This window comes from Euprymna scolopes, chromosome 6 (assembly GCF_053919585.1).
Source record: "Euprymna scolopes isolate OS-2025 chromosome 6, ASM5391958v1, whole genome shotgun sequence".
Taxonomy (NCBI): domain Eukaryota; kingdom Metazoa; phylum Mollusca; class Cephalopoda; order Sepiida; family Sepiolidae; genus Euprymna; species Euprymna scolopes.
Window position 1 is genome coordinate 108,527,472 of NC_136487.1, and position 25,602 is coordinate 108,553,073.

Genomic DNA, 25,602 nt, shown 5'->3' on the forward strand with positions numbered 1-25,602 from the left:
CAGGGCGTGAACAGTGATTCACTTCACGGATCAGATATTAATTTCGCCCCTATACAGCTTTAAATTAAAGATGTCCGGCAACAACATCAGAAATGATTTACCAAAAGGTATTTTATTTCATAAACTGGCAAACATAGCTAATAAAGAAATACTTCGTATTATTTGAATTCTTCGAACTACTTGAGTGTCATTCTCACAAAGTTTCGGTCGATGTAACCTCTGACCTTCTGCTAATAGTAGTATCCGCATAATATAAAGAAAAGAATAGTCCGTTGCCTACAACACCGAGCAAAAGCAACATGTAATAATAGCAATGCGTATGAAGAGGGAATGGACAGTTTAAGAGAAACCGTCCACCGAAACAACTATCTATCAGCTCCCAGAAATCTAGACGAGCAAAGAATATGTAACCCATATGACATTAGGACAGTAATCAAGAGCGACTCAGCTCTCTGAAAGAATCTTGTGTGAGTCAAACCTGTAACAGAAAAAAATCATGACTAAACTAAGATGACTCAAAGAAGCAGCACATATGCTGCATGATGATAAACTATTAAGCAGACTTACTATAGAAATTTAATGGGAACCATTAATTAGAAATAATAGATAATATCTGGTTGGAAAGAAAGTAATGTCGTTTTTGTCCAAGAAATTTATTTCAGTTGAAACATTTTTTTTTTTTTTTACGTGGGGATCACCACTTATCAAGGCCCGAAGGCCACTCAGGGATAAGGGTTATTGCGTGTACAATGAGATAATATTGTAGTAATCATTAGTTTTAGGGGTTTTGATAGAGTGTCTTACTTAAGGGGGCGGTTTGTCAGGAGTTTGTTTATGTTGGACTTGAAGACGTCCAAGTTGTAGTCAGGTGAGAAACAGGCAAGCGGCAGAGAGTTCCACTGGCGTGCAGTTCTAAGAAAGAAGCTTTGCTCATGGAATCTACGTTTGGATTTAGGCACAGATAAAGAGTGGGGAAAATTATTGACAGTATTTTCAGCCAGACAGGTGTTTCTCATGAAAGATTGGTGAGGGGGGACGAGGGATTGGAGCTCAGACGAGCACTTGCCATGAAAATAACAAAGACAGGTTCACAACGTCTCTCCTGTGGGAGAGAGGTTGCAGGGAAGAGAAAAAGGCATCTCTCACTAAGCCACAAAGTTCATTTTGTACTCTTACAAGGCAGGATAAGCTGTTTCTAGCAGCTCCTGCCCAGATGTGGCAGCAGTACTCCATCCTTGGACGCACTTGGCTTTTATATAGATAGAGAATTGAATCAGTAGTGAGATATCTTCTGGAGCGGTAGAGGGATCTCACCATTTTCCCAGCGTCCCTGGCAACAGATTTGACGTACGTGTTCCATTTCAGATCAGGAGTAAAGGTCAAACCCAGAAGCTTGTCAAAACATGGGGCCTCCCCAAGACGAGAGCCATCCATTTCAATTGATGCCAGATGGGGATCAGAGTGTTGATGATGTAAAGATAGAAGCTTGGTTTTGGATGAATTAAAAGTAACCAGCCACCTCTTCCCCCATTGTACCACATACTCAATATCAGAGGAGAGAGAATTAGAGAGAACTTTGTCATTTACAGCCTTTGATGTGCTGCCATAGATGGTCGTGTCATCAGCATAGATGTCAACGAATGATTTAAGTATGTGTTTTGGGAGATCATTGATGTAGATCAGGAAAAGAGTTGGGCCCAGGATGGACCCCTGAGGGACTCCAGCATTAATACTGTGGGCCTCTGATTTCTGCCCATCAACCACTACTCTTATGAACCTATCAGAGAGAAATGATTTAATGATTGAGAAAACATTTCCAGTAATACCGCAGCTGGAAATCTTGTGAAGTAGGCCCTTATGTCATACCTTATCGAAGGCCTTTGATATGTCAAGAGCAATTGCCCTGGAAAGGAAACCTTTGTCAAGAGATTCACTAATCCTATGTGATATAACCGTTAGCACATCTGCTGTAAATCTTGCAGAGCGGAAACCATATTGCATGTCACTAAGAAGGTTGTTTCTGTTGAGGTGGTTGATTACTTCTTTATTTAATATGGATTCCAACAACTTACTCATGACACACAGGAGACTTATTGGTCTGTACTGAGAGTGAGATGACTTATCACCTTGAATACAGGGCATACTGATGAGGTTTTTCAGGGTGTTGGAAAGCACTTCTCCTTAAGGCAATGCTTAAACAGTTTTGTAAGTATGGGGGCAAGTTCTGGTTGAAGCTTTTTCAGCACTATAACTGGAATGCCGTTAGGGCCAGTTGCTTTACTGGAATCAAGGTTCTGGATTAGCTTGGCGACCTCATGCACAGATATTTGTATTTTGCATAGAGTGTTGTCTGTTATAGGAGGAAATACAAGGAGTTGATGGTCATTGTCGCATAGAGTAGAATTAGCTGCAAAGTTCTTGGCAAATAGTCTGGCCTTGTCTGATGCTGACGAGATGACCTCAGGTCCATTGATGATAGTTGGGATAGAACGCACGCTTCTGTTCAAGATCCTGATTGATATTTGCCAGAACTGGTGGGAACCAAGCTGCTGCTCAGCTACTTTGGATTTAACAGACTGAGCATATAGCTCTCTTGCATGTTTTATTACTCTTTTACAGTGGTTGCTGGCAGTCCTGAAAGCAGCTTTAGTCTCAGTGCATCTATTATGTTGGTAGCTATGGAAAAAGTGATTTCTGTGCGTGATGGCAGTAGCACATTCAGAGGAGAACCATGGCTGGCTGTTATGTTTTTGTTGGAATTTTTTGGATGGTATAAATCGATCTATGCCTACAATTAACCCTTCGGTCAGATCTGATACTATAGAGGACACATGCTTTTTAAACATGGAATGCAGAGGTAGGTCAAATATGAATGTACGGAAGCTGTCCCAGTCAGCCATAGAGTATCGATATACAGTACGGTGGAGAGGTACGCCTGAAGACTTATAACATTTCATTTTTATCTTAACTGTTACAACGGAGTGGTCAGAGGATCCCAGAGGAGATAGAATGGAACATGAACACAGCTCAGGGGATGTTGTGAGGAAAAGGTCTAGAAGGCTTGCATATTGACCGGGTGTATCGGGCACACGGGTGGGTTCGTGAACAATGTGAGTGAGGTCATAGGCAATGGCAAAGTCATGACAGACCTCCCCTCATCATTCACATTACAGCATTTTTTTTTCCTTCATTTACTCTGACTTGTGTTCAACGATCAACTAAGTTTCTTGATGCCTTCTTTAAAAAAATTATTTGATTTTTGAGAGAAAAACAAATTCAGGTTATTTTTAAGTTGGTCGTTATTTTCATAAATTTTATTGCTTAAGTGAATCTGCAAGGATTGGAAAAGATGGTATTCGGATGAAGCAATATCAGGTGAATAAGGTGGATGAGGAAAAACTTCCCAATTGAAACTCGTGATCTTTTCCGGAGTGATTCTTGTTATGTGAGGTCTTGCATTATCATGCTGGAGCATTACATCCTTCCTTTTTTAGTAATGCTGTCCTTTTTTGTTTGTTTTGTTTTTTATTTATTTATTTTTATTATTGATAGAACAGTTCTTAGATTATCCATATTTTTATTATTGATAGAACAGTTCTTAGATTATCCATATTTTTATTATTGATAGAACAGCTCTTAGATTATCAGCTGTGAACAATATTTTACTACTGTTATTGTTTGGTTATGTTCTTGTAACTCATAATGAATTAGTTCTTTCATGTCCCACTATAAAGACAGCATAACCTTCTTCGGGTGTAGTCCTTGTTTTGGAACAGGCTATGGTCTTTGGTTTCGGTCTAACCAGTGTCTTTGCATTGGGTATTCTTGTAAAAAAAAACAATTTTTTAACTACAGTCACAATTTTTTGCAAAAATGGCTCTCAACAATTACTAGAAAGCAAAGATATGCAAGCAGTCAATATTTGATTTCATTGAACATTAGGCAACTTGTGTGCAAGTTTTGGCAGTTTTCCTAACTCGTGAAGGCATTAAATGATTGTAGTATGGGTTTTGCTGAGCTAATTTTCTGCTAGTTAACTTTGGATCGGTCTCTACAGCGTCTTTAATGGCATTTTCAACGATTGACTTTGGTCTTCTCGAACGTCGCCGATTTGACAGGGTAAAGTCTCCAGAAAAACCACTGCTGACATTTTTGATCATTCAGAACATTCATCCGACAGACAGTTCCAAGATTCCTTGTAGTTTCTGTTGTTGAGTTATTTATTTTTGAATTCACAAAGCATACAATGTCATAGATGCTCCTCACTAAAATTCTTCGTTTGACGACTGAGACAATTAAACTTAATATTTTCCTACTAATTACCATACCTGAAAGGCAAAGGATGATATGACACCAAGTCCTCAAAAAATAAAACAGAACTCACACTTATTCAAATTAAATCAATGCTTCTATAATGGAACTCACCCCCTAACATATATATATATATATATATATATATATATATATATATATATATGATGATGATGATTGCAACGTCTTGTCAGACGAGTGCCACTCCCTCAGTCACTGAAAGTCCATGAGCCAAAAGATGACCTTTTTTTAGTCCTGCCAGTGAATTCACATGTTCAAGCAGACATGACATTGAAGACGGTCATTGGCATACATACATACATACACATATACATAATATATAAACATAGATATCTATAAATATACACACATATACATACACACATATACATACATACATACACAAGACATAATATGCATACATACATATACATACACACATACATATACATACACATATATGCACGCACATATACAAATACATACATATTCATATACATATATGTACACATGTATGCACATATACATACATACATACACATATATTTACCTACATATACATACATATATATGCATTTATATACATACATACACACACAAATATATATGTATATACATACAAACGCACATAAACATATATATACCTATATACATACAAACACACATAAACATATACACACAAAAAATAAATAAAATAATATATAAAAATAAATACAAAATATATACACACATACATATATACATCATACATATACACAAAGATATACATACATACATACATACATACATACATACATAGAATGATGGCAGATCAATTATTACATGCTTCAGGCATTTCAGGCCTACACGCGTGACAATTTTTCCATCGCTTAAACATCAACAAGAGTGATAACTCATATTTTAGATTGAAGAATACAATAGGAGTTCTCTACCTTATATGCCCGCAGAAAGAAATTAAAAACTAAAACGGCTCCACTGAATTTATATATATATATATATATATATATATATATATATATATATATATATATATATATATATATATATACATTAATACTATGTAGTAATAAATAGTGATATTTACATCTACAAATAAAATAGGTTTAAGCCTCCTAAAATTCGGATAGGAATTATCCACAAGTACTCATAGCCCAGTGGTAGTAGTCCGAGGAATCCAAATAATACTAATAACCAATCCTCATCTGAAAAATCCAGAAAAGTCAAGAAATATTTACTTGTTTTTTTTCTTATAAAGTTGTGTTGTGTTTATTTTTTGTTTAAATTAAATTTGCAGAATTTAACAAATTATATAGTTTACTAACAGTGTGTTGGCCAGAATTCAGTGAAGTCGTTTTAGTTTTTAATTTCTTTCTGCTGGTACATAAGGTAGACAACTCTTATTATATTCTTCAATCTAAAATATGAGTTATTACTCTTGTTGATGTTTAAGTGAGTATTTAAAAGTGTTTCATATTAGCAATCGTATGGATTAGACTAAGTACTTTAAATTGAATAAATAGTAAAAAGTGTAATGCTAATATTATTAATTATTATTATGTTATTATTATTAATGCTAATATTATTAATTATTATTATGTTATTATTATTAATGCTAATATTATTAATTATTATTATGTTATTATTATTATTAATGCTAATATTATTAATTATTATTATGTTATTATTATTAATGCTAATATTATTAATTATTATTAATTATTATTATTATTATTAATGCTAATATTATTAATTATTATTATTATTATGTTATTATTATTATTATTATTATTATTATTAATGCTAGTATTATTAATTATTATTATTATTATTATGTTATTATTATTAATTATTATTATTATTATCATTATTATTATTATTATTATTATTATTATTATTATTATTATTATTAATGCTAATATTATTAAGATGTGACTCCAAATTTTTATTTCTCTCTTAAATTTTATGCGTATTCATTCTTTTTTTATCCTCATTTCAAGACGATCAAGGAACTTATGGACTTATAAATCCAATTTTGAGTTCTTATCTGGTCTTTCATTGTCGAATCTGTACCGAATGGTATTCTATTTTATTTTGTTTTTATTTTTTTGGGAATCCTTTGAGATGAGGCTTCATAATTTGTGTATTGATTTTTTTGCAAACTGGTATCCTCATCTTCATAGTTGTTGCTTCACCACGTTACGGCCAACTCATCCTCTGGCCTTCTTCAAGTGGTTAACCTTGAAATAAATAAAAATATAAAAATAAAATAACATATAAATTTTATGTATCTGACTTATTTTTAAAAGTTTTTTGAGGGAGGGAGGTAAATGGGTGCACCACTCAGGGTAACGAATATATACTGAGATTTGTGGATTAGTTAAGAAATTGTCAGGAGACACAGAGACAATGTCAGATCATACTGACGGAGATATTCCCCAATATGAGGCACTTGAACATCTGGTTATGGATAACAGATTGGAAACATTGAAAGGGTTTGTGACTACCTTGATATAACATCTCATAGTACTTCCACCAGATTCTGGCTGATATGTTAGTCAAATTGGCCAAAAGAAACCAGGCAAATTAGGAGATGTAATTGATCCAGGTGCTAGTTGCGTTTGTTTTATGATCAACAAAACCTAAAAATTTGCATCTTATTATCTACTGTTTGGTAGACAACTTGTTGAAACCTTGATGGAGATACGTGGGAAGGGACCATCATAAAGTAAGCATAAGATTTTTAGCCAGATGAGAAGGAGGGTCAAGAGGGTAAAGAAAATACAAATCAAATAGAGATTGATCAAGTGGGATATTCCATATGCTACAAATTACTCCTAATGGGGGTGGGCAAGTTGGATTGGAGATGAGGTATGTTTTATTGGATCATGTAGCAGACCGATCCAGTATTGTTTGTGATCTAAGAGTAAGTAGCAAGTCAAGTGAGTATATGCTAGTGAGCTGAAGTTAGTAGAATTAGAGGTGAGGAGGAACCAAGCGAACAATTAAGAGAAGGAGGTCGATAAAAAGGAATTTGTTGAATCAGAAAATTGGAGGGAGAAGGGAAAGAATAATTCAAACTGTGATGAAGATGAATAGGATACTCGTATATAAGACCAGGGAGTTACTAAAACTGTTGGGAGTCAAATGAATTAGAAGGTACATTTACTTCATCTCTAGGTAAGAAAGGGCGACTCAGGTTGCAAGACAACTACCATTGAAGTGATAAAACTGTCAAAAGTGAAAACACACTGATAATAAGGGTAACACCGCTGTTGTCAGTCATGAATTGTTCAGCTTTTGGAACCATGATTTTTCTTTATTATCAGGTCTTTAGTTTGATTAGTGGAAACTAATGCAAGTGGTTGGACAAACCTATGAAATCAAATAGTCAATGAGGAATTCATCAGGATGCTCGAATTTTTGAAGCTGGTAAAGAAGATTAACCTCAAATAATTAAGAGTTAAACTAAGCGTGAGAGAAAGCAAATGTTAGTTGAAAGAGTAAAATAGATACTAGCATCATCTGGTCAGTAATCGTTGGAGTTGTATTGCTAATATTGGCTGCTTCAGTAAGTAAGCATGATGAAAAAGCATAGGGAAGCTTTAATCAAACCGGACGAATCAGTGCCTGAGTAAGGAAATGATTCCATCCGGTGATATTTGCCTGGATGGATCCAGTATGTGTAAGCTATGGCCCTTACATGAGATACCATTGGAACTTCCAAATAAGATTAAGATGGCACTGTGGAAATGAGAAAACAGACAAAATCACCAAGATGGTGAAGCCCATTGTAAAGACTAAACAAGAAATGACTTTGAGAAGACTGAATAGATGGTAGTTTACCTGTAAAGCGAAATAGCAAGACGAAGTTAGAACTTAACTCCAATCTAGAAAAACTCATAGGTATTAACCCTCAATTAACAAAACACTTTTGCTCTTGTAACTAAACATTTTGCGAAAATATTTATTTATTTCGTTATCTGTACTTTGCTTGTTTTGCATGTATTTATCATATCTTGTCGTCCATTTCTCTAATCAACACGGGTCCCTGACTTTGAATCAATCAACACAACGTGGAAGAAGTCTACTGTGGTAAATAGAGACGTTATGATACCATCGGTTTTCATCAACTTTGGTGTCCCAAGAAATCGGTGACTGCATCAACAACCACAATAGGTAGCCCCTGGTATGATTGTAAGTAAGTGACCATTAAGGACTACATTATTGCTGCTATGTATGAAGATTTCATGGAACGAGCATTAGAGAGTGCATCTCATTTTTTGTATCTCTGTTTCTTTTTCCCTCTCATATTTAAAGAAAATTATATTTTTTGTATGACACATAGGTTATACTTTATGCAATGTTTGAAATTTTGTACAAAAGTAGTTATCATTATTATCATTATCAGTAATTATAGTAGTAGTAGTAGTAGTAGTAGTAGTAGTAATAGAAAAATTGCAACCTTTCTTATGAAACTTTTAGCATGCCAAGAGTGTTTCATGCCAAATTTGTTAGAGTTTTGATAAATAGTTTTTGAACCTAAAAGTTTTTGTTTGTATTATAAGCACAGTGTAACTCGGATATAAGAGAAACCAGGATCTCAGAGAGATTTTTTCTGGTTTAAAATCAGAGCCTGTGTTAATGTATATAAATTAGAACCGGGATATAAGAGACCCTGACATAAGAGAAACCCTGATATCAGAGATTTTTCTCTGGTCCAGTCCTCCCAGAGAGTTCGTTTTGAGTGACAGTGTGAAGTTGTAAATCAGTCAAACATAGGCGAGCTAGAGTTCTGTTGAGTCAGAAGTTTTGTGATAACAGTCAAGGAAACAAGCAGTCAAGGCTGGCGTGTGCAAGGCGCAAACTCCAATTCCGACCAATCGGGAATGAAAAGGTGACATATGCTCAAATTCAACCGCATCATAATTTGCATATGTCGAATTTGAGCCTATCAAAAAAAAAACCCATATTTTTTTGGATTGATGAGACTATTTTTGATTCCTTCCAAGTGATTTTGTGTGTGTCAGTAAGAAACAGAACAACAGATTTTTTTTGTGTGTACACGAAATTGTATCCGGCAGCTAGAAAACGTTAATTTCAACACTTCAAGTTTGTTTGTTAATTTTTTCCACTGAAAATCATTTGCTTGCAATCATTGTGATTAGTGATGTCGGCGTTGGCGTATCGATGAAAAGCTCTGAGCTTTTCTGAACATCAATGAACTTTTCTCTCATCGATGATGTCAGTGAAGAAACTCAAACTGACCGCTGCGGCCAAAAAGTATGGAATCGGTTATTCAATAGCAGCAAAAATTCTCAAGAAAGAAGACGATCTAAGATCTTGCATACAAATGAACGGAAACATTAATCATAATTGAAAGCACCGATCTGTGCACAAGGACATTAACGAAGCGCTTACACAATGGTTTACACAAGCATGTGATCATGGAGCTACCATCACCAATCACGTCATTAGGCAGAAAGCATCACAACTGGCCATAAATCTTGAAGTTGATTTTAAACCAAGCAATGGCTGGCTCATGCGCTGGAAACAGGCCAATAAAGTTTCGTTAAAAAAATTTCATGGTAAATCAACATCAGCAGATCACAGTTCTGTCAACGAATGGATAGCAAGCGTTTTGCTGCAACTTTTTCATGGATATGATCCAAAAGATGTTAGGGATATGATCCAAAAGATGTTAGGAACTGTGATGAAATGGGACTTTTCTACAAAGCTATGCTGTCTGGATCTTTATGATTTGTTGGCGACGAACAGTCAAATGGGACAAAAGTTCCCAAAGACAAACTCATGATGCTTCAGCTCACAAACATGGATGGCAGTGAAAAGCAAGCTGTAGTTGTTGGTAAGTTAATAAAACCATGCTGCTTTAAAAATCTCAAAACTGCCATTTTCTTACTTTGCTAATCGTTAAGTCTGGATGACTAGTCAACTGTTTACTGATGCTATAAAAATGTTTGATCGAAAAATGATTGCTCAAAATCGAAAGATTATTCTGTTTTTGGGTAATGCAACTTGCCATAACTTACTGCCGGGTGCAAATCTATCAAACATCAAATTGTCGCTCATGAAAACCAAATACCACCAAACACCACCAAACACCACCAAATACCACCAAACACCACCAAACACAACCAGTCGCATTCAACCTTTGGATCAAGGCATCATTTATTCATTCAAAGAGTATTGTTGTTAAGGAGTTGTTTGAATGCAAATCACAGCGATCGATACTACACCGCCAGTGCTGCTGTCCGAAGTGGCCAAATAGATCACTGTTTTGAAGGCCATTCACATGATGAAACAAATACTTTTCATGGTCAAACCGTCAACAATTCAAAATTGTTTTAAGAAGGCCAGCTTTGTCATTGAATCATAGGCTGAAGTAGAAGAAATACTCAACGAAAATGATCAAGTTTCTTCACCATCGGGCATGGAGCAAACAGTTATCAGCTTCGACAACAGTACACAATGTTATGGAGAACTTACTGATACAGACATCACACGTGGTCTAAAATCGGACAAACAAGATTTTGACGAAAATGATGATGCTGAAGGGGTAAGTTCTGAAGTTTCTGAAAGTGACAAACCAGTGCTAAATTCTTTGTCTGCATTGAATGCGCATGAAACTCTGACAGCCTACTTTGAAGCAAAAAGCAGTAATCCTGATGGCGCATTGAAAATGATTTATGGACTGTTTGAAAATGTTCATGATGTTAACAAAAAGATTTCCACACAATCAAAAATGACTGACTTTTTTAAGAAAAACTAATTTTTGACTGAATTATTTGTGAAAACTGATCAAAAATGTATTTTCGTCTGTGTTTTTTATAACCGTTAAATAAACTTGTGTTCTGTATGTAAAAAGCATTACATGACGTGTCCCATACTTTCCTAAACCAAATATAAGAAACCTTGATATAAGTGAATTATCCCAAGTTCCGACACGTCTTTTATATCCGGGTTACACTATATTAGTATTAATTATAGTAGTGGTGTTCTAGTTATGAAAGATGTGTTGGCATATAGCTTAAAAACAACATTGGTTTAATTATTTCATTATGAGGAAGCGGGTTTAATTATCAAATTACAGTTTCTATCAATGTGTGTAGTAAAAAATTGCTAATGGAAGTAGTCCAATTCGAGATGCCTTGAGCTGGAGGTAAGACTGAGGAGTCAAATTACAACAAGATATGATATTTTTGAGAGATTCAGTAGCGTTGGTTAATACTGACATTGAGACAATATAGTTCAGCATTGTTTCAACTTTTTATTTCATAAAACCGTTATATTTAAGATTTTGTGTCAAAAATATTTGTAATAAAAACGAATCCATGTTTTTTTGCCAAATATGAAAGCCATTGTCAAAATAGAGGTGCCTTCATCAACTTTTTAATAATGCATTATAGACTTATTTGTGTATTTTTTATTTTGGAGATGAAACAGATACTACGCTGAGATTATACTCCAAATTGTTTTGTTTGAGAATTTCAAATGTTTATTTGTGTGTAAAATTTGTGTGTGCATTTCGTTTGCGTGTATTTACTCTAAAATAATATTTATACATGTTTAGTATAAAATAATTGCTTGTGTTTTCAGTGTAAAATAATTTTTGTGTGTATTTTGTGTAAAATAATTTTTGTGTGTATTTTGTGTAAAATAATTTTTGTGTGTGTTTTGTGTAAAATAATTTTCGGGTATTTAGTATAAAATAATTGAGGTGAGTTTAGTGTAAAATAATTTTTTGTGTATTTTAGTGCGAAAAAACTTGGTTTGTGTTTAGTGAAAATTAATATTTCATGCATTTAGTGTAAAGTAGTTTTCGTGTATGTTTAGTGTAAAATAATTGTGTGTGCTAAATGTAAAACAATTTTATTAGTAAAGTATAAATAATTAGTTTAGTATAAAATAATTTTTGTGTCTTAAGTGCAAAATAAATTTTTGTTTTTGTTTAATATGAAATAATTTTTGTTTTTGTTAAGTATTGAATAATTTTGTGTGTGTTTAGTGCAAAATAATTTTTATGTGTCTGCTTAGTGTAAAATAATTTTCCTATCTGTTTAGTGTAAAATACTTTGTGACTGTTTAATGTAAAATAATTTATTTGTTTAGTGCAAAGTAATATTTTTTGTCTGTTTAGTGTAAAATAACTTATTTGTGTATGTTTAGTGTAAAATATTTTTTGTGTGTGTTTAGTGCAAAAAATTATTTCTGTCTGTTACATATAAAATATTTTTGTATCTGTTTAATGTAAAATAATTTATCTGTGCTGGTTTAGTGTAAATTAATTTTTTGTAAATTAATTTATTTGTGTTTGTTTGGTGTAAAATATTTTACTGTCGGTTTGTGTAAATTAATTTATTTGTGTATGTTTACTGTAAAATAATTTATTCGTGCGTTTAGTATAAAATAATTTATTTTTATGTGTTTAGTGTGAAATAATTTGTTTGTGTCTGTTCATAATAAAAAAAAATTTAAGTTTTAGTGTCAAAAATTTGTTTGTGTCGGTTAGAGTAAAATGATTTATTGTGTCCATTTATTTTAAAATGTTTTTTGGTGTTTGTTTAGTATGAAATAAAGTTTTGCATCTGTTCCATGTTAAATAATTTATTTTTATCTGTTTAGGGTAAAATAATTTTTTATATCTGTTGGATATATATAGGTTGGATAGTATAAAATGATTTATTTGTGTCTGTTTAATGTAAAATAATTTATTTTTTATCTGTTTTTATCATAAAATACTATTTTAAGTCATTCTTATTTAATATCCAGTAATCAATACACTCTATTTTGAAAATGTTTTTTGGTAGGGACAAAATTTGTGTAAAATTCATTATTTTATGAAACCATTATATTTAATAAGTTCCATATGAAATGATGCCGAGCGAAATATTTTAGATTTCCCTAAACTTTATATTACTAGTCTGTTGAAAATTTTTACTTGCAAGCGAATAACATTGAATGAAGGATAGAGTAGGATTTATATTTGTTCACTGACATTACAATGTTATTTTTGTTACTAAATACTTGCTGATCATTCTTCACCTCTACCCTTTATTTAATCAGACGATTATAGTAATTGTATTTAATTTGCGTTGCTATGTTGTGATGAAGATTGAATAATTAAATGTCATCCTGTGACAAGTGACGCATGCAACTAGGATGTAGCAGATGCATGAAAGGAGTCTGACAGTACAAAACTATATTCTCACAATTATGGTGGAGCAGAATAAGAACAAAACAAATAACAAATTCAAAAAATATTCATTAAAATAATCCTTCAGATAAAATAATCCTTCAGGTCCATAAAAAATTAGCAAATTCCCACAAAACAATTATTTTTTCTTAGAATAAATATGTAACAGCTAAAGAATAACATATTAAAATCCCTTTTCAATATGGCATCCGAAATTAATGGTGTGGATACAATATTTTTTAATATGAAAGAGATGTCTGGACAAGAGTTTTGCTCCAAAGTGTTTATCATTATTATTGGCTCACATGGAGCTTTCACACAAGTCAACAAACGATCTGATTGGAAACCTGTGGTGTTCTCTGAAGTCTGAGTGACAACAAGTCTCCCCAGACGTCCAGTTCTCTCCACCTCCTTCGACAACATTTGCAAATGAATTTGCATCATCGCAACAGCCTCTTATCATTGATTTCTCGCCGGCAGTGGCCATTGGTTTATACTGGAATTTGAGTGGCACTAAGCCTCCCCAAAGTCCCAGTTCTCTTTGCACTTGTCCAACCGAGGTCTGGCTGGCACTCTCTCTCCTCGGTCTTTCAGTCATTCTTGACCCTTCTCAGCTCTTTGGTGTCACTTTTTTATTGGGAGGAGCGGTGGTGAAACTATGGGGGGGGGGAGATGCATGATGGGGGTGTAGAACTTGTAGATATGCAGCTTCAGTGTTCTTCATTCCCTGTAACGCTTATTCGTTATATTGTCTTCTTGTATTATTCTCCACATTCAAGGGTTTTCCTTAATATGTCAGTCGTTTTCATTATCGTTAGTCATTGTACTTTTGCAGTTATTCCTCTGATTCCAATTTCTGACATCCTTTTTTCAAAGTTTTTCGGAATTGTTCCTAGTGCTCCTACTATTATCGGTACTATTTTGATTTTCTTCATCATCCAAATCCCTTTTAACTCTCTGGCTAGCTCTGTGTATTTGCTTCGTTTCTCCTTTTCTTTCATACTCACCCTGTGGTCAGCTGGGACAGCAAAGTCTACAATTTGATAGGATTTTTCTTTCTTGTTAATTATTACAACATCTGGTCTTCTTGCTTGGATGGGTTTGTCTGTCTATATGTCCATGCCCTATAGGATTTTGTGGTTCTCGTTTTCAAGTGCTGTTGCGGGTTTATGCATGTACCATTTGTCTGTATGCTCAAAATGCAGTCATTTGCACAATTCCCAGTGCACTTCCCTCCCCACTTGGTCATGCCTGTTTTTGTATTCCTTTTGGGCCAGTTTGCTACATTCACTTACTATATGGTTTATCATTTCGTCTCTTCACCTACAGAGTCTGCATTTGCTGTTTTCTTGTGTTTTATCGATTTTGCTTTGATATGGTTGGTTCTTATCAAATTATCTTGTGCTGCAGTTATTAGAAATTCAGTTTCTCGGTTTATATGTCCTTTTCGCATCCATGTCCAGGTGTTGTCGTTATTCTCATCTTTTGTCATTCTTATAAATCTTCCGTGGAGTTGTTTCTCTTCCCACTTCTCTTTTCTTGTTTTGTCATTTGTCTCTCTGTTTTCTGTTTTGTTGTTTTCAGTGTCTCTCGCTGCCATAATTATCCTTTCAATGTTTTGCATTATGTATTTTTCTAGTTCTTTTTTTGTGTCCTTCACACAGTCTTCTATAGAGATCAGTCCTCTCCCGCCGTCTTTCCTTTTCACGTAGAGTCTGTCAATATCGTCCTTTGGGTGTAGTGCATTATGCATAATCATGAGTTTCCTGGTTTTCTGGTCGAGTTGTCTCAGTTCTTCTTTTGTCTTCCCTATAAACGGTCCAGAGTATCTTACTAGTGATACTGCCCATGTATTTATACCTTTTATTATGTTTCTGCTATATAATTTAGTTTCCAGGAGTTTTCTTGTTCTCCTGAGGTATTCCTTTTCAATTTTCTCTTTCATTTCTGTTGCTCTGATGGTGTCCGCTTCCAGAATTCCCAAGTATTTATAGTAGTCTTGTTCCCCTAGTGCCCTCATTTCTGTTTGGTTGGGTAGTCCCATGCCTTCTGTCGTTTCCAGTTTTCCCTTTCTTATAACTAGTTGTGCGCACTTTTCCATTCCAAATTCCATTTGGATATCTTGGCTGAAGATCCTGGTAGTGTTAATTAGTGTCTCTAGCTCCTTTTCGGTCCTTGCAAAATGTTTCAGATCGTCCATGTACTTCAGGTGGTTCATTTTTTTCCTCTGTATTGGAGAACTTGTATCTGGCTTGGCACTTTCTCAGAATACTGTTCAAGGGCATCATGGCTATGATGAACAGTAGTGGTGATAGTGAGTTTCCTTGGAAGATGCCTCTTTATATGTTAATTTCTGTTATGTGTTGTCCATCAGCTGTCAATTCTAGTCTCCATGTTTTCATTGCATTTTCTATTACATTGGTGATCCTGCTTGGTATTTTATACATTTGTAGGCATTTTATTATCCATGCTTGGGGGATCCTGTCGTACGCTTTTTTGTAGTCGATCCATGCCATGGCTAAATTTTTTCTCCTCCTTTTTACCTCCTTTAGCATCTTTTGAGCTATATATAGCAGGTCATGTGTTCCTCTTTTTCCTTTTTTGGCATCCTTTCTGCTCCTCGGGGATGAGTCCACAGTTATTCAGGGAGTGGTAGATTTGTTCCCTCAGTTGTGCTGTCAGTATCTTCCACATAGTTGGTAAGCACGTGATTGGCCTATAGTTGCTAGGGGCGGTTCCTTTCTCCATGTCCTTCTGTAGCAGTGTAGTTCTACCTTTTGTCATCCAGTCAGCTACGCTTGCTTTCTGTAAACATCTTCTCAGGTTTTGGGCTAGTCTTTCGTGTAAGGTTGTGAATTTTTTGAACCAGTATGCATGTATTCCGTCATGCCCTGGTGCTCTCCAGTTTGCCATTTTTCCTATGGTTTTCTTTAGGGTTTCCTTGCTATTTTCATTCGCTGTTCCTTCTTTTATTTGTTGTAACTCTTCTTTCATGTCTTTCAGCCATTCGGCATTTCTATTATGATCTCGCCGCTCTTCCCATATATTACTCCAGTAGAGTTTTGTTTCTGTCGGATTTGGTTGTTCTGTTTTTGTTTTCCTCCGTTCACATTTTGGTAGAATTGGCATTCATTAGTTTCAAATGTTCTGTTTTGTTTGCGTTGTTCAGATTTATATCTATATCGTCTCAATCTCGCTTCTTTTGCTTTTATTTTTTGGTCCAGTTCTTCATGTTTCTTGTTTAGCCTCTCCCTGCCAGTTACATTTCCAATATTCCGTTTTCTCCACATTGCTTTCTTCCTGTTGATCATTTTGGTTTCTTTTTTATGTTTGTGTGTTTGAGTTTCTAGTCTTATTTCCCATCCAGGTTTTGTTGGTCTGCTTGCCCCAGGTTGTTTTTCTGATTTGAGATTCATACTTACCATTTGGGCGCCTGCATAAATGGGGTTGTTTAAGTCTGTGATTGTATTTCTTCTGTTCTTGGTTCCTTAATGATGGGAGCTTTGTTTTTTCCTCGTTCATCAGCTGTATTATTTTATTTACTTCATTTGCTTCATTCTCTGTTAGTTCCGTTTCATTGTTCTCGGTTTCCACGTTTGTAGACTTCGTTCTTTGTTGGTCCTCGGCCTTTGGTGTTTTTACTTGTGAGGCTTCAACTTGTGAGGTTTCTTGGAGGATGCTTCTTGTTCAGTTTCATCATTTATTTTTTGCTGAATTTCTGTTAGTTCTAGTTTAGAGAACCAACCTTTCTTGAGTATCAGTCTTGCTTGGTCTGCAATTCTTTGTTCTGTCGTATGGTAGTCACTGGATAGGTCCCATAGTTCTTTTATTCGTTTCCGATAACCTCCATATCTATATTTAGGATGACTTCTATAATAGCATTTCATTATGAGTCTATTCTCTTTTGTTGTCCATTTCTTTCTTCGTTTTTTTTTCATTTTGATAGTTATCATGGCTATGTTGTGTTTGTTCGGTATCATTTTGTTCCCTGAAATTAAAGGTTAGACTTACCTGTTCAGCGTCCATGTTATTTGAGTTTCTGAAACTAGAAAGTTGGCCAACATTCGCAGGATGACGACCGGGTCCCCAATGCTGGCTACCAAAGGAGCACCTGCTGATCATGACACCCAGATCTTTCTTTTGGGTCCCATGGTTTGGATAATTTGTAATTGACATTTTTCATATTTTGATGTTTGTGGTAGCACCGAGCCCAGAATTATTTTACCTGTGGTACTGACGCAGGGATAGTGTAAAGCTCCCATGTGTACAAGAGGTATCGCGCACTATCACACATACATATGGGGCATGAACAAAAAAAGAAAATTAAAAAAAAAAGAAAAGAAAAATTAAGATAAAAAAAATTTAAATTTCCAACTAGGTATTCTACTTAGTAGAAGTCAGAAGTAATGCTCTGAAAGAGGCCGTTTGAAGATAGGTCTACCTTACACCATACTGCTTAGCTGCTGGAAATGTTGGATGGGAAAAAAGGGAAGGCAATTTTCCCCGTCGCTGTGGTAGTATTTAATTCCCTCGTTCAGAGATGAGGCAAATTTCTATGTCTATATCGGTAAAAGGACTGGATTCTGTTATAAATTCGAACTAACATTTAACTAGATGATTCGCTTGTCGCCCGTCTGGTTACTTTTGCATTTATTTTTAGAGGATTTTCATTAAATTTGCATTGACAAACAGAATTATGCGTTTATATCAAAACAAAGACTGTTTTCTTAAATAAATTCGAAGTAACATTTAACTTCTTTTTTTTAACAAAAAAAGGACATAAACTCACATTTCGTTTATTATTATCATTATTATTATTATTATTATTATTATTATTATTATTATTATTATTATTATTATTATTATTATTATTTGTACTCGCTAGGAGTTCTCATGCAGGTTATCAACAGAATTACTCACTGATAATACCGGTAGTGTCCCTTAAACTCTGAGTGATAAATCTTCTCAAATTTCCTGTACTCTCCACTTCTTTCAATAATCTTTGCAAATAGTGTGTTATCACAACAGTTGCTTGTTGCTTCACGAGAACAAAAACATTGTTATCAGATGTGGAAGCACGGCCCTAAACAATTTTGTCCATGCGACCCGACACAATCCCAAACAACACCATTAATTAAAACCAGAACACCTCCAACAATTCGTCAAGACACGACCCTGTACAACTCCCCTCTCAATTTGTACCCGAACACCTTCAACGATTTGACGCTACACAATCTCAAACAACTCCATCGATTCGATCCCGAATGCAATGACTCAACAATACCCTTTACAGCTATTCTGTTTAGTATCAGCATCAGCTAATGTCATTTTTTTAGGTGGGGAGGATACAATTTATGAGATTCTTTTCAGTTTCAGTTGCCTTGCATTCATGTTGCAATTTCCGTAGCTGGTTAGTGTTTATAGTTTATATGGGTTGATTTTAATATTTGAAGGTTTTCTGTAAGATTTCAGCTGTTTTCATCATTGCCGTCTGTTGTATGTCTCAGTCTTCCCCTTAATTCCAATTTCTCTTAGTCTCTTTTTCTTTTGTTTCCGTTACTCATAAAATCATTAGTATTATCTTGACTTTCTTCATCTTCAATATTCCACTCAGTATTCTGGCAAGTTTTGTGTATTTGCTTTGTTTTTCTGTCTATTATGTAACATGTAATATTTCATGGAGTCTAAGTTTTTCATACAAAGTTTATATAAGTCTCCTCAGATTTCCAATACTATTCATCTCTTTTGAAATTATCCGTTTACCATTAATTTCTCACTGGCGACAATTATTAACCTTCTCTGGAATTTGAATAACAATAAACCTCTCCAGGATTCTATTGCTCTCTGCATTCTTGTAGTCGAGATTTGGTTAGTGTTCATTCTCTTCAGTCTTTGCATTCTCATTGATTTTTAAAGACCAATTTGTGTAGTACCAAAGTATCAGCTGAGGCTGGTGCCATATATTTTTAAGGGGAGTGGTTAGATTATGAGATTTGTGGAAGTTTCAATTCCCTTATCATCATTGTAATCATTAGTATAGCAATAGTATTAATAGTATTTATAGTAGAATCTATCAATGGTGGCTTGTTTCTAAGATAATAACACTTGACCTATCAAAGGCCTTCGATAAGATTTGGCACAAAGTTGTCTAGCTATGGAATATCTGGCAATATCTTTGCAACATTCAAACCCCTTCTCTTAAATAAAAATAGTTGTTGATAGGCATAGGATATCAATATGCCTCAAAGATCCATTTTGGGCCCAAGTCTCTCTTTAATCTTCATCAATGAGCTTCAAAATCATAATTGGACATCTATGTAGACAATATAACGATGGCAGCACCTCTTTGATGATGATTTTCCTGATTATTTCTCTTTTTCCAATCTCGAACACATGGCGCAAATGAGGAAAAAAGTATTTTGTTATTTTTAATACTTATTAAGCCAAGCTTCTCTTCTTTCAACATCAATGCTTGGATCCTCGTTTTGCCTCAGTTGAACTAAATGATTCTCTCCTTAAGGAAGCCTTAATAAACTCCTAGGACTGACTTTCACTTCAGACATGAAATGGAACTGTTACAAATTTGTTGCTAAGGTTGCTGGAAAATGGTTGGATAATTTCATCCAATGTACCTGTACTTGTATAAGAGTTAGAAACATCCAAAGATTTTTTTTTTTATTACATTTTCACTCCAAACAAGGCACGTTGCCACTTTAATGTAGGGGGCTACTATGAGGGACCTAAGTTGCAGGGGTACTATGTAGGGAGTTTAGCAGCAAGATGTCTGTTCACATTACACTTAAACTTCTGCATGTCAGTACAGTTGGGGAAGCAGGAAACCGAAAGAGAATTCCGAAGTCCTGCAGTTCTGGAGAAGAAACTATTAGAGTAAAAGGCTTTCTTACATCTAGGGATCTCAACTGTGTGGGGTGGGACTTTGCTGCTTGTCAAATTCGTTGGGGGTATTTTTGTTGAGGGGGTACAAGGGCTTGTAGTTCGTCGGAGCATCCACCATTAAAATACTTGTAAAACAGGTAGAGGGATGCAACATTTCGTCAGTCGGACAGGGGCTGAAGTTTAGATGACAGTTCAGGACCTATTAGGTTGGTGACTCTCTTTTGGACCCTGTCCAGGAGCAAGAGACTAGTAGCAGATACATCAGCCCAAATGTGACAGCAGTACGCCATACATGGGCGAATGATAGCTTTGTAGAGGTATAGGATACTTTCAGGCGTAAGTAACTTTCTAACATGATAAAGGGAGCTCATCTTCTTTGCAGCAGCCTTAGCAATAATCTTGATGTATCTATTCCAACTTATGTTTCCTGTAGGAACTTGAACGAAGTGCTCACAGGTAAAGTATCTCTAGCCGTAGCTATTGGTGGTCGGTAAGGTTTCATTTAATTATTAAAGGAAATGAGCTTTGTCTTGGCAGCATTGAACATTACCATCCATTTTTGACCCTATTCCACTACAGACTAAAGGTTTTCCTCTAGGGTTTCGGCCATTAACTTAGATATGTGCTCATTAGTTTTTTCCTACATGCCTGCTATAGAGCATGATTTCGTCAGCGAATATCTTAGAGACAATTTTATCAGGTAAGTCATTTATGATGGAATACTTCTGCTCCATCTGCGTGGCACTATGATCTCTTTTCTTGATGCAGTACAAAACTGACTTTTCTCTTCACTAGTTTCTTTCTCACAGAACAGACGTTACTAGTCTCTATCGTCATTTTCATGGTTGGTGCTTGACTAAGCTACAACCTCTAGTAACTCCTTTTAAAATATTTACAGCAAGAACTTGTCTGGCTATCACTACGCCAGCAAACTCTTCTTTATTTATGTGTATCTAAAGCCAAATGGGGCTTTCAGGAGCAAAGTTTATTTCCAAAAAATGTCCCATCTGTTGAACACGATACCATAAGACTGTTTCCCTATTGACTACAACAAAGTTTTCTTCAAGTTCAATGTCAACATATTGAGCCATCCTCTTAAGCAATCAAATGTTTTCTACTCATCATACTCAATCCTCTCATAGTACTGTTTAGCAATTCAATTCACAATCTCATTAACCCTTATCCTCGAGTAATCTTTGTGCCTTGATAATAATGACCATTATTACTATGAAAAAAAAAATAGCGGATTTGTGATCCACCCTTTCTAAAGCTTTTGGTATGTCAAGAGTGGTTCAAGCTAACTTTAGTACAATTACAACAATACTTTTGGAGCCTAAAGTTTTTTTGATTGTTTTTTGTAGTAGTTGTAGTAGTATCATTTTAGACCGCCTATGACTCATCTGAAGGATGCATAATGCTAAATTTGGTGCAATTTTGTCGAGCAGTTTTGAGCCTATAATTGACTTACAGACAGACAAAAAAATGCTTACTTATAGATTTGAACCACTGTATACAAAAAGGTTTAATGTTGTACAAAGCTTTTCACATTTTTGTTTCGTTCAGACGAAACTCAATGAAGTACTTATATCATTAATCCTTGATTTATTATTAGGTTTTATTTTTTTTTAACTAGAGAAGGTAGTCCGACGTTGCCCTTGTTGAGAAGTAAAAAAAGAAATGTGTCAATTAATATGTACTCTAATTCATTCATTTTACTTGTACTGATAACTAATTATGATTATATTGCACTAGCGAGGGTACCCGGCATTGCCCGGCTGTTTGGAGGTGTGTGTGTGTGTGTGTGTGTGTGTGTGTGTGTGTGTGTGTGTGTGTGTGTGTGTGTGTGTGTGTGTGTGTGTGTGTGTGTGTGTGTGTGTGTGTAAGGGAGGGAGGGGGGCGTAAATTAAAGAATAAGCAAAGTAATAACCCTGTTTAAAGATAAGGAAAAAAAACGATGTTAAACTTCCTAAAAAAATCGGAAAAACCAAAATAAAAAAAAAACAGCGAACAAATGTAGAACTTCTTTAAAAAAGAAATCGGAAAAACAAAAAGCAAAAATAACAGGAAAAATGATGAACGTGTTCTGAAAAACAAACACAAAAAAAACACAGCGAAAAGCGAAAAAAAAATGGCATAAATAACCGTTCGAATTGGTGAAGTCCATGGTGCGTTTCACCCAGTAGAAAGCATAGAATGAAAAGGAACGTCAAAATTCCATTACAGTTTTTTTAAGCAACTACAAAACGAAATAAAGCGAGAAAAAAAAATGGCATAAATAACCCTTCGACTCAGTTAAGTCCATGGTGCGTTTCACCCAGTAGAAAGCATAGAACGAAAAAGAACATTAAAGTTCCATTACATTTTTTTAAGCAACTACAAAACGAAATAAAAAAAAAGCAATGGCATAAATAACCTTTCGATTCGGTTAAGTCCATGGTGCGAAAGTAGAAAGCATAGAACGAAAAGCAACGGTAAAATTCCATTACAGTTTTTTTTAAGCAATTACAAAACGAAATAAAACGGAAATGATGTTTTATATGTTTATTTAAAAAAAAAATGGAAAGAATCATTTTTTTTTGAGTGTTGAGGAAAAAATGGTAATTAAGCAACGTAAAAGTAAGCGTGGAATAAGAATTAATGTTAATTAATGTTCGTGGGAATGTCGATATCGGTTAATTCCGTGTTGCATCACCCAGTAGGCCGTTCTTCAGTGTGTTGGTGGAATCGTCTTTGCTGCACTGTCCACAAGGCCGGATCTTCTGTGATCGTCTAGAGATTTTGTCTTCGGAGATACCGGGTGCTCGTTGACAGAAGCAGTTCCACAAGTAAAAAAAAATAATAATTAAACATCAGCACATCAAAGAATTTTGAATAACACAGACTCCGGAGATTGGGTTATATAAATGTATTAAAAGGAAACCATAAAAGAAATATATACAAACATATATACAGTTTGGAGTATGAGTTTGTAAGCAAGCATTTAAACTTCTACGTGAGGCTTCCACTTGCTGGAATTCACAAGTCTATTAACTTAACCCTTTTTAGTTATTGGGCAATAGGCGAGGGGGGAGAGAGAGAGAAGAGGTGAGGTGGCTTGACTCTCGGACTCACTCTGTTTTGCTCCGACTTCTGTTCTTAATCTTTGGAATTCGCAAGTCTATTAATTTAACCCTTTTTAGTTAACGGCAATAGGCGAGGGGGGAGAGAGAGAGGAGATGAGGTGGCTTGACTCTCGGACTCGCTCTGTTTTTCTCCGACTTCTGTTCTTACTCTGAATCTGTATCTGAATCTGAATCTCTTGGTCTTTATATAGTAGAGCACTGGGCGGGGCGACAATTACCAATTCCTTCCCGACCAATCAGAATGCTCAATAACCAAATCGTCTGATTCTCTCTCATTGGATAATTTGACTGATGACCAAAAATTGGCCACCTCCCACAATCCAAGAATAATTCCAACTCCTCCCCGATCAACCAAAAACGCCCAATGGAAAATAACCAGTTTTCTCTCATCGGACAATTTCCAAACTGCGTAATACGCGCTAACCGCGTAAGTAAGAAAACTGCATCCAAAGAAAAAAAAATGCTTTGTTAATTCTGCCCTTAGATGTGACACTTGTCATTATCAAAGGGGAAATGGACCATTTTTATTATTCTGTCAACATCTCGACAAAATATGCTATTGAAAATTGAAAAATCTCTTGATCTAAATTTCAAATGGTTTTATCACAGTCACACCAAATCATTTAATATTTGATTCGAAAAAAAACTTTCTTTGAAGCCGACAAATGCATGTGTGAAATCTTAACTCCAAAGAAATTATTTATCTTTGTTTTGATCCTGTTACAAATATAAATAAATATATTTTGTGACGCCAACAAAGGCAGTTTCTCAGTTCAAAGCAAAAACATAATCTATCTGTTGTTTTTCCAGCTGACACGTATTTTGGATTCATTTCTCTTATCCTCAGTTTTATCAAAGGAAAAAAATATTTCCCCTTTTTTGCACTGGATATGACTGTATCGGAATTTGTCACCATCGCTCGACTTGAAAACAAAACGTTTGTTTTTTTGAAGTTATCATTCTGTCCATTTTGACTATATCATTATTATTGTTTTGCTCTAAAGAAAGAAAAAGAAATACTTTGGCAGAATTGAAGTCAGCAAGGTTCTCTGGTAGTGCCCGGCACAAGATATTAACATTTATATTTTAGTTAACCGGTGTTGCCCGGAATAAAATCTTACATCTATCTTTCAATTACCCGATATTGCCTGGGATAAAATACTAACGTTAAATAAAAGCGTCACATCGGCCCTAATGGTCTGATGCTGCCTCTCTTTGGTGTTACAATCGATTATTGATACTTATCGAAGACATTCCAATAAACACTAAGAACACTGCCAGGCACACATAGAGTACCTTTTAAATTTCTGTTAAATTTCATAAAAATTGGCCAAGCCGTTTTTGAATCCATCGGGACAAATTCATAGACACACACGGACACACAAAATTCTTTTTATATAATAGTAGATATATCAACCGAACTACATTTTTATTATATATATATATATATATATATATATATATATATATATATATATATATATATATATAATGCGAAAGATATAAAAGTTTATATCTTTATTCATTTTTTATTGGATGACGTGCAGGAATACAAAATGTCTTTTGAAAAGAACACTTTTTTTCCTATTTTCAACTGTATCTTCAGTCTTCCTCAGAGTAATGAAGGGGATATGTGTGTACGAGGAAGAATTGTTATATGAATATATATATCATACACACAATACACATATACATACTAGACTACCCGTGACCCGTTGGATCAGTAGATGTTATGTGATCATAACATCTTCTCAAGGATTACTTTTTATTTTGGGATGGTAATAATATACATACAAACAAAAATATGAGACCAGAGATCGCATATTTTCGCTAGCATATGTTATGTAGATAAAAGTTATATAAAAGCATGTGAAAAAATTATTTATTAATAGCATAAGACTTATCTTTTAAGAAGTTGTTTACAGGAAGTGTTCATTTGTCTAAATATAGATAAAGAGGTGTGCACTTGGTCGCACTGTTTATCCTGATAAAGAAATTTTATCAGTCATAAATAGCAAATCTGTTTAATTTTCTTTTAAGATTGTTACCTCCAATTCAAAA